Source organism: Dendrobates tinctorius, unplaced genomic scaffold, assembly GCF_039654945.1.
Source record: "Dendrobates tinctorius isolate UK_male_01 unplaced genomic scaffold, ASM3965494v1 ptg000011l, whole genome shotgun sequence".
Classification (NCBI taxonomy): Eukaryota; Metazoa; Chordata; class Amphibia; order Anura; family Dendrobatidae; genus Dendrobates; species Dendrobates tinctorius.
This window is the reverse complement of record NW_027361679.1, coordinates 123533856-123542568: the sequence shown is the minus strand read 5'-3', so window position 1 is coordinate 123542568 and position 8713 is coordinate 123533856.

The window sequence follows — 8713 nt, the reverse complement described above, 5'->3', positions numbered from 1 at the left end:
GGGTTTCTAGCTGGTCCCCCTACAATGTTCGGTGGTTTGGGGCCCTCCAGGTCCATGGGCGGGCCCCTAGTGACCATCTTTGATCCGGACAACTGCGGCCTCCTGGCATCATGATGTTCATCGGCCAGACGAGTGGCTTCCTCAAGAGTCGTTGGCCGCCTGTCCCGAAGCCATTCCTGTGTCTCGGGGGTTAGTGCATTAAAGAATCGTTCTAACAAGAAGAGCTGGAGGACGTCTCCTTAGTGGTTGCTTGGCTCCCTTGTACCCACTGTAGCAGTGACCGCCGTAATTTACAGGCCCATTCAGCGTGGATATCGGTTATGCGTTTTATAAGTCCGCGGAACTTTTGGCGGTATGCCTCTGGTGTCAGCGCATACCGGGCCAAGATCACTTCTTTGATCCGCTCATAGTCCATACAGTCCTCATCAGGTACCGTGCGATAGGCGTCCGCTGCCTGGCCTGTCAGCTTGCTGGCCAGAATCTGAACCCGTTCCTCCGGCTTCACTTGATGAAGGGCACACTGCCGCTCAAAGTCCTGCAGAAAGCCATCAATGTCTTCCTCTGCCTCCCCCAACTGTCGGAAGGCATTATACTGGATCCTTTTGTGGCTTACTGTTGAAGGTACCTGGTCGAAGGCCAGAGCTCCCCCTGCTTGCTGACTCTCCTCTCTCCGCTCTGCCATCTCCATCTTGGCTAGCTCTATCCTGGTCCACTCGGCCATCTTTTCCTTCAGATCAGTACGCACATCAGCCATCACCTCTCGTATGATCTCTACCGCAGGGCTTGGGCCATAGAACGCCAATCTGTTCTTTACCTCCCTCTGGAATTCGGTCTCCTCCACGTTCACATTGGGGGGCGCTGCACTGTCGTGTTCCATGATGGCTGCTATCAAATCCGCTTTTGTTTTGTTGTTGGTGATCAACCCTCGGGCTTCCACCAGATCTTCTAATGTAGTCCTCTTTAACTTCTGGTAGTTGTTTTCCATTCATTCCTTTCCTCCTGTAGAAGGGGTATCATATCTCGCCGCTGCCACCAGTGTAACGGGGTCTACCAAGCTGGGGTACCTCTTTCAGTACCACCCCGTGTTTTCGGAGGTCCGCTCTGCGTTGGCTGGAGTCTGAATGAATGACGCTGGCTGGAATTCCTTGGTTGCATGGGCGCATATAAAAGATCACTGCTTCTCCATGTATTTCCAGTCTGACAACACTTTACTCACAGGACACAGAATATATCACACAGATACAGAGGGCCGGCCAATAGAAAAGCGGCAGGCCAGACATACATCACAAAAGTCGCAGGTGGCCGGAGCCTGCCGATGTTTACTGTGGGAATTACAAAGGTGGGGGGAGGGCGGACAAAAGGAGAATATCATGTCCCCTCTGCCCAGGGGCGCAGCCTGTGAACTGATGCATTAGGGACATGCATCTCACAAGGAACCTATTATACACACATATAACTGCACAACATATTCTGGGTGCTGAGTGGTTCTGTAACACGTTACAATGGTTATTGGATGCACTCACAGGATGCTGCGATTTTTTTCTCATGCCAATTTGACATGAGAAATAAATTGCTAGTCGGTACTGCCCCATAGCACAACATTGGGCCGAGTGTTATCCTATAAAACGTCGGATGGCACTTGGCCGTGTTATACTCTCATTTGTTCGAACCCTTAGGGTATGTTCACACTGGGCATTTTCAGGTTAATTTTCAGCGGATTTTTACAGTACCAGCAATGCCTATGAGAGTTCAGAAATCTCATGCACTCTCATTGGTTTTTTTTGTCATCAGAATTTTGTGATTTGCAGCTTTTTTTTTATGCATGTCACTTTTCAGTGTTTTTTTACCCTTTGACTTGAATGGATGGTGTAAAAACACTTCAGCACTACACACCTGGAACAGTACCCAAGAGTAATGTTTTAGGGAGGGAAAATAGCTTAGAGGACTTTTCTCCCGAAGTCTAAATCCTCTTCTGATATCAGGTCTAGCCTGTAATACTTGGACAACGTATGGACTGAGGACCAGGTAGCAGCTGCTTGATGGAAGCATTGGCTTTCTCGGCCCAGGACACAGATGTTGCTGTGGTAGAGTGAGCCGTAAGTTTCTCTGGCAGCAGAAGGTCCTGGACATGATATGCCTCCAAGATTGCGCTCTTGATCCAGTTGGCGATCATGGATCTGGAAGTCTTCTTCCCCTTATTCTGGTCTCAAAGGTGAACAAAAAGGTTTTGGTCCTTCCTATTTTTTTCCGTCACCTGAAGGTAATGGAGTACCGTTCTCTCGACGTCCAAAGTGTGGAACTGTTCTTCCTTTTTTCCTGGATCTTCATAGGAGGGAAGAATTATCTCCTGAGACTTGTGAAACTGAGACTACTTTGGGAGAAATGACGGATCCAACTGCAGAATAAGTCGGTCCTGTAACATCTTCATTTAGGGCTCGTTGATCAAGAGAGCTTGTAATTCGCCCACTCTCCTGGCTAGTTATTGCTACCAGGAAGGCCACTTTCCAGGAGAGTCCGTCTACGTTTATAGATGACAAAGGCTCAAAAAGGTGGTAGGGCGAGTCCCTTCAAGACCACATTGAGGTCCCAGGATGGAACTAAGTTCGTAGCTCTTGGACCTATCCGAGATGCTGCTGTCATAAACCTAATCCGTCGGTGGTCGGCTAACGTCTGGTCAAAATATGAGCTTAGGGTCGCCACCTGGACTTTGAGGGTGCTAGGTCTGAGACCCTTCTCTAGCCCTTCTTGCAGAAAATCCAGGATCCAAGCCAAGTTTGCCTGGTGTGGGTTAGGCCGTTTGGCTGCACTCCATGTTACTGCCTCTCGGCTTTTCTGTAATGTCCTAATGACCCTTTCTGACAATCCTCTGGTCTTCAGGATGGAGAACTCAGAAGCCAGGCCCTCAGATGTAACCTCTTGGGATCCGGAGGAAATATTGGCCCCTGGTGGAGGAGGCTTCAGACCGGGGGTAGCTCTACCGGTCCTTCTATCCTGAGGTTGGTAAGCGTCCCGAACCAGCTTCTTTTGGGCCAGAATGGTGCTACCAAGATTACATTGACCTTTTCCACTCTTATCTTTTGTAGAACCCATGATAGGATTGGTAATGGAGGGAAGGCATAGACCAGTCTGCATTTCCATGGGTGGGCTAACACATCTACACCTAAGCAGGGATCAGCTGGATTTAGCAAATAATATTGATCCACCTTTGCGCTCTGTCCACTTGCAAATAGGTCCACCTCTGGAATATCTGAAAGACCTTGGGACCTAGACTCCATTCCCCTGGATGGATTTCTGTTCTGCTCAGAAAATAGGCCTGTATGTTTACCGCATCCTTTATGTGCAGAGCGGACAGGGAAGGGTGTTCTTCGGCTCACGAGAATATTCTGGCTGATATTGCCTTCAGATCCTCGTGCCTTGTACTTGCTTGATGATGAAGGTGGGCGAATGTTGTCTGAGTATATTTTGAAATGGGTATCCTCGACTAGGGAGGGTTACTGCGGTCTTGAGGGTTTCCTCTACCGCCTTCAGTTCTCTGAAGTTTGAGGATCATCAGCTTTTCTCCTCCAATGACGGCACCACGGAGAGAGGGAATCCACCCCACGGGGACAGGAAACTTACCGATAAAAAGGCGGTACCTCTCTCCCGCATCAGTTGGTTTCCTGTCCCCATAGGGAACCTACAGACTTACCAGATGCCGGGGCCGACCAGTCTGGATGATGGCAGCGGGAGCCCCCTGTCCCAGCTGGGGCGGTTGCCCAAGGCGCCACCGCTGGGGTCAGCGGGCCTCCAGGGTGTGCGGAGAGAGAAGGCAGCATGAAAATCCGTCCTCCCTCAGAATGGCATCCTCCATGGCGGCCGGAGCAGGTACCGGAGTGGTAGAAGCGCCAGCAGGCGCAGGCATCCCCACGCACGCGGGCAGTCGGGGGGAGACGCTGCCGCCCACGCAATGCACCACTGGGAGCCGGCAGTGGTACGCATGAGCGGGGCGGAGCGCGTGACGTCACACGTCGCTAAGTAGCTGGGGGCCGGGTGCGCACAGAAAAAAACCAAAAACCTTTGTTCTGAAACTGGGCCCTCACTTGGCTTAAAAGCGCACAGGGGGCATAGCGCAGCCGGTCACCTGGCACCATGAGCGAGCCAGAAGAGCAGCAGCTGTTGGACGCGTCCTCAGACACAGGACACCAGCAGCAGCCACGAAAGTCACGGCAGCAGCACCGTAAGAAGGAGACCAAGGAGCAGTCACAGCGACATGGCAGCAGCAGCTGTTCAGAGTCCCGATGCAGCAAGGAGTCCGGGGGGGCAGGGGTCCCAAAAGACAAGCCGCATGCAGATCCGGGGCCCACGTCTGATTCGGTATCCTTCGGTCTGGCGGGCAAGTGGACTATGTGAACGTATATGCTGTAATTAGGGCCTGTCCTCCTCTTATAGGGGAAGAAGTGCACACAGAAGGCCAACCACAAGATTTGCCCACTTTGTAAGGAGGAGCTCCCCACGGCATGGGAAAAAAGGCTATGCCAGTCCTGCATTGAACATACAATATGCAAGGAATCCCCAGGGTTCGCTTCTGACCTTAGAGCCCTAATTGCCCACCAGGTGGAGAACACCTTCAAAACCCTTCAGGGAAAAAGCAAAAAGCATAAGAAACCCAAAAGGAAGGAACCCAAGTCAGATTCTAGGGATAGGGAGAGTGAATCGTCATCATCAGACACAGATAGCCAGTCATCCGGCTCCTCGTCCTCTGCGGATGAAGGTCGCAGCTGCTTCCCTATAGAAGAGACGGATAACTTATTAAAGGCTATCAGAACCACTATGGGGCTAGTAGACACCAGGCCTAAAAGAACCATTCAGGACGCCATGTTTACTGGGTTGGAGCAGAAGAGGAGGTCTTTTCCCATGAACGATAACATCCAGGCGCTCATACAGAGGTAGTGGAAAAGGCCAGAGAAAAAGGGCCTCCTAGCACCAAAAAGAAAATACCCCTTTGAGAAGCCAAGCTGCTCGTTTTGGGACAAAGCACCGAAAGTGGATGTAGCCATAGCAAAAGCCTCGAAAAAAAAATTTCTCTGCCGTTCGAGGACATGGGGACACTGAAAGACCCTATGGACAAAAAAGCGGATACATTCCTAAAAGGAGCCTGGGAAGTAGCCGGAGGAGGACTAAAACCCGCTATAGCTGCCACTTGCACAGCCAGAGCCCTGATGGTGTGGCTGGACGACCAACTAAGGAACAAAACACCAAGGGGAGCAATCCTGGACTCCGTCCAGTTAATGAAAGGAGCAGCGGCATTTCTAGCGGACACATCCACGGATTCAATCAGGTTGACAGCCAGGGCAGCCTCATTCTCAAATGCAGCTAGAAGGGCTCTATGGCTCAAGTGCTGGACGGGAGACCTACAAACAAAAACAAAGCTGTGCTCCATCCCCTGTGAAGGCGAATTCATTTTCGGGCCTACACTGGACGATATACTTGAGAAAGCAGGTGATAAAAAGAAGTCTTTCCCTAACCAATCCAATTTCCCCTTCAAATGTTTTCGGAGCAGGAAATTTATCCAAAGGAAGCCACCTAAAAACTCCCAGGATAAGTGGGAAGATAGAAGAGGCAAAGGGAAGGGGTTCATGTTCGGGAAACCGGCAGACAAGAAGCAATCCCAATGAAGGTGTCTCCCAGGTAGGGGGAAGATTGAGCCTCTTCTTCCCGACCTGGGAAAAGATATCAAGCAGTTCCTGGATCCTAAGCATCGTAGAAACAGGTCTCAAATTAGAATTCCACAGCTCACCCAAACCCTCTTTCATAGTGACCCCACAGAGGCAGTCGATAGAAGAGCAAGTTGCAGTACAACAGGAGATTCAGACCCTGGTGGAGAAATCTGTGTTGCAGGAGGTTCCCCACCAAGAAAAAGGAGAAGGCTTCTATTCCCCGATCTTCTTGCGGAAGAAACCAGATGTGACGTTTAGGATGATAGTGAACCTAAAAAGGTTAAACAAATGCCTAGTGATTCCTCCATTCAAGATGGAAACAATAAAATCTGCAGTAAAGATGTTGTTTCCAGCTTGCTACATGACGGTACTCGACTTGAAAGACGCGTACTCTCACGTCCCCATACACACGGACTACCGCCGGTTTCTCAGCATAGCAGTCACGATAGAGGCAGAAATAAAGCATTACCAATTCAAAGCCCTCCCGCTCGGGCTGGCCATCGCCCCGAGAGTATTCACAAAAATCATATCAGAGGTCATAGCACACTTGAGACAACAGGACGTCCTATGTTGTGAACTCATTTTCTGGTCTACCAGTTGTGAGTTCTCCTTCCGGGCTCCCTCTGGTGGTAACAGGAGGTAGTGAGGTTGATTTAATTAGTAGAGATCTGCCACCTGATGATGAGGCTAACGATTGGATCTCTGGAATCTCAGACTGGATTTAAGACAGCCGACGCCCTATTCTGGTGCTGGTGATTCCTTCTGGCTTTTCAGGTCTTGGTTTTCAGCTCTGTTCCAGTCATCTCAAGCTAAGTGTTTCTGCTATTGTTCACACTTGATTTTGTTGGTCTATTCAGTTTTTTGTGTGGTCAGTCAGCCCCGGCTGGGGCTGTGATGAATTTCCACTCTTATTTATCTGTATTTGCCAATTTGCTTTTTGTCCCTTATTAGATTGGCCTCTTTTTTTGCTCTGTCTCAGAATATTTCAGAGTGCTGAAATAGTGGGAGAAGTCTCGTGACTTCAGGGTTAATTTTGTTATCAGAAGTGTTGGACATTATTTTTGTAGGGTTTTTTGGGCAGATTGCAGACAGTGTCTTTCCTGTCCTTTCTAGTTAGTTTGGGCCCCATCGTTTGCTCAGCCTATTTTCCTGCCTGTTTGTTTTCATCTTGTTTCACCGTCAATACATGTGTGGGGGCTGTCTATTCCTTTGGGGTCTGCTCTGGGGCAGTTTAGATTTCCCCTTTTCTTGCTTTTGGCTTATTTAGTCCTCCGGCTGTGACGAGGCGTCTAGATTCATCGTAGGAACGCTCCACGGCTGCTGCTAGTTGTGTGGTTAGGATCAGGGGTCTGCAATCTGCATAGTTACCAACCTCTCTGGTTTTCTGTGACTTAGCTTGTTTAATTTTCTTCCTCGGTGACCCATTCATAACAGAATCACCAGCCCGATCCCCAGACCAATGGGCAGACTGAGAACAAACCAGACCTTGGAGTCTTATTTAAGATGTTTTATAGCTGCTGATCAGGATGATTGGGTCTCATTTTTGCCCTTGGCCGAATTCGCGCTGAACAATAGAGCTAGTTCTGCCACTTTGATGTCACCCTTTCTCTGTAATTTTGGGTTTAATCCTCGATTCTCTTCAGGGCAAGTGGAATCTTCGTCCTGCCCAGGTGTGGACACTGTGGTTGAGAGAATGCAGCAGATATGGGACCAAGTGGTGGATAAGTTGTCACTCTCTCAGGAAAAGGCCCAGCGATTTTCCAACCGGCATAGGACCATTGGTCCCTGGTTTAAAGTGGGTGATATGGTTTGGTTGTCGTCTAAGAATATTCCTATGAAGGTTGCATCTCCAAAATTTAAGCCAAGATTTATTGGACCTTAAGATTTTGGAGATTCTTAATCCTGTTTCTTTTCGATTGGCTCTTCCAGTTACGTTCAAGATCCATAACGTATTTCACAAATCACTGTTGAAGAGGTTTGTTGAGCCAGTAGTTCCTATGGCAGCACCTCCTGACCCTGTATTGGTTAAAGGCAATGTGGAATATGAGGTAGAGAAAATATTGGATTCTCGTTTGGTTAGACGGAGACTCCAGTATTTGGTCAAATGGAAGGGTTATGGCCAGGAGGATAATTCTTGGGTCTCTGCCTCTGATATTCATGCCAATAGATGGGCCCGGTGAAAAGCACGAACCAATCCTGATCGGCATGGTGGCGTGGATGAGGGTTCGGTGACCCCTCCTCAAGGGGGGGTACTGTTGAACTCATTTTCTGGTCTACCAGTTGTGAGTCCTCCTTCCGGGCTCCCTCTGGTGGTAACAGGAGGTAGTGAGGTTGATTTAATTAGTAGAGATCTGCCACCTGATGATGAGGATAACGATTGGATCTCTGGAATCTCAGACTGGATTTAAGACAGCCGACGCCCTATTCTGGTGCTGGTGATTCCTTCTGGCTTTTCAGGTCTTGGTTTTCAGTTCTGTTCCAGTCATCTCAAGCTAAGTGTTTCTGCTATTGTTCACACTTGATTTTGTTGGTCTATTCAGTTTTTTGTGTGGTCAGCCAGCCCCGGCTGGGGCTGTGATGAATTTCCACTCTTATTTATCTGTATTTGCCAATTTGCTTTTTGTCCCTTATTAGATTGGCCTCTTTTTTGCTCTGTCTCAGAATATTTCAGAGTGCTGATATAGTGGGAGAAGTCTAGTGACTTCAGGGTTAATTTTGTTATCAGAAGTGTTGGACATTATTTTTGTAGGGTTTTTTGGGCAGATTGCAGAGTGTCTTTCCTTTCCTGTCCTTTCTGGTTAGTTTGGGCCCCATCGTTTGCTCAGCCTATTTTCCTGCCTGTTTGTTTTCATCTTGTTTCACCGTCAATACATGTGTGGGGGCTGTCTATTCCTTTGGGGTCTGCTCTGGGGCAGTTTAGATTTCCCCTTTTCTTGCTTTAGGCTTATTTAGTCCTCCGGCTGTGACGAGGCGTCTAGATTCATCGTAGGAACGCTCCACGGCTGCTGCTAGTTGTG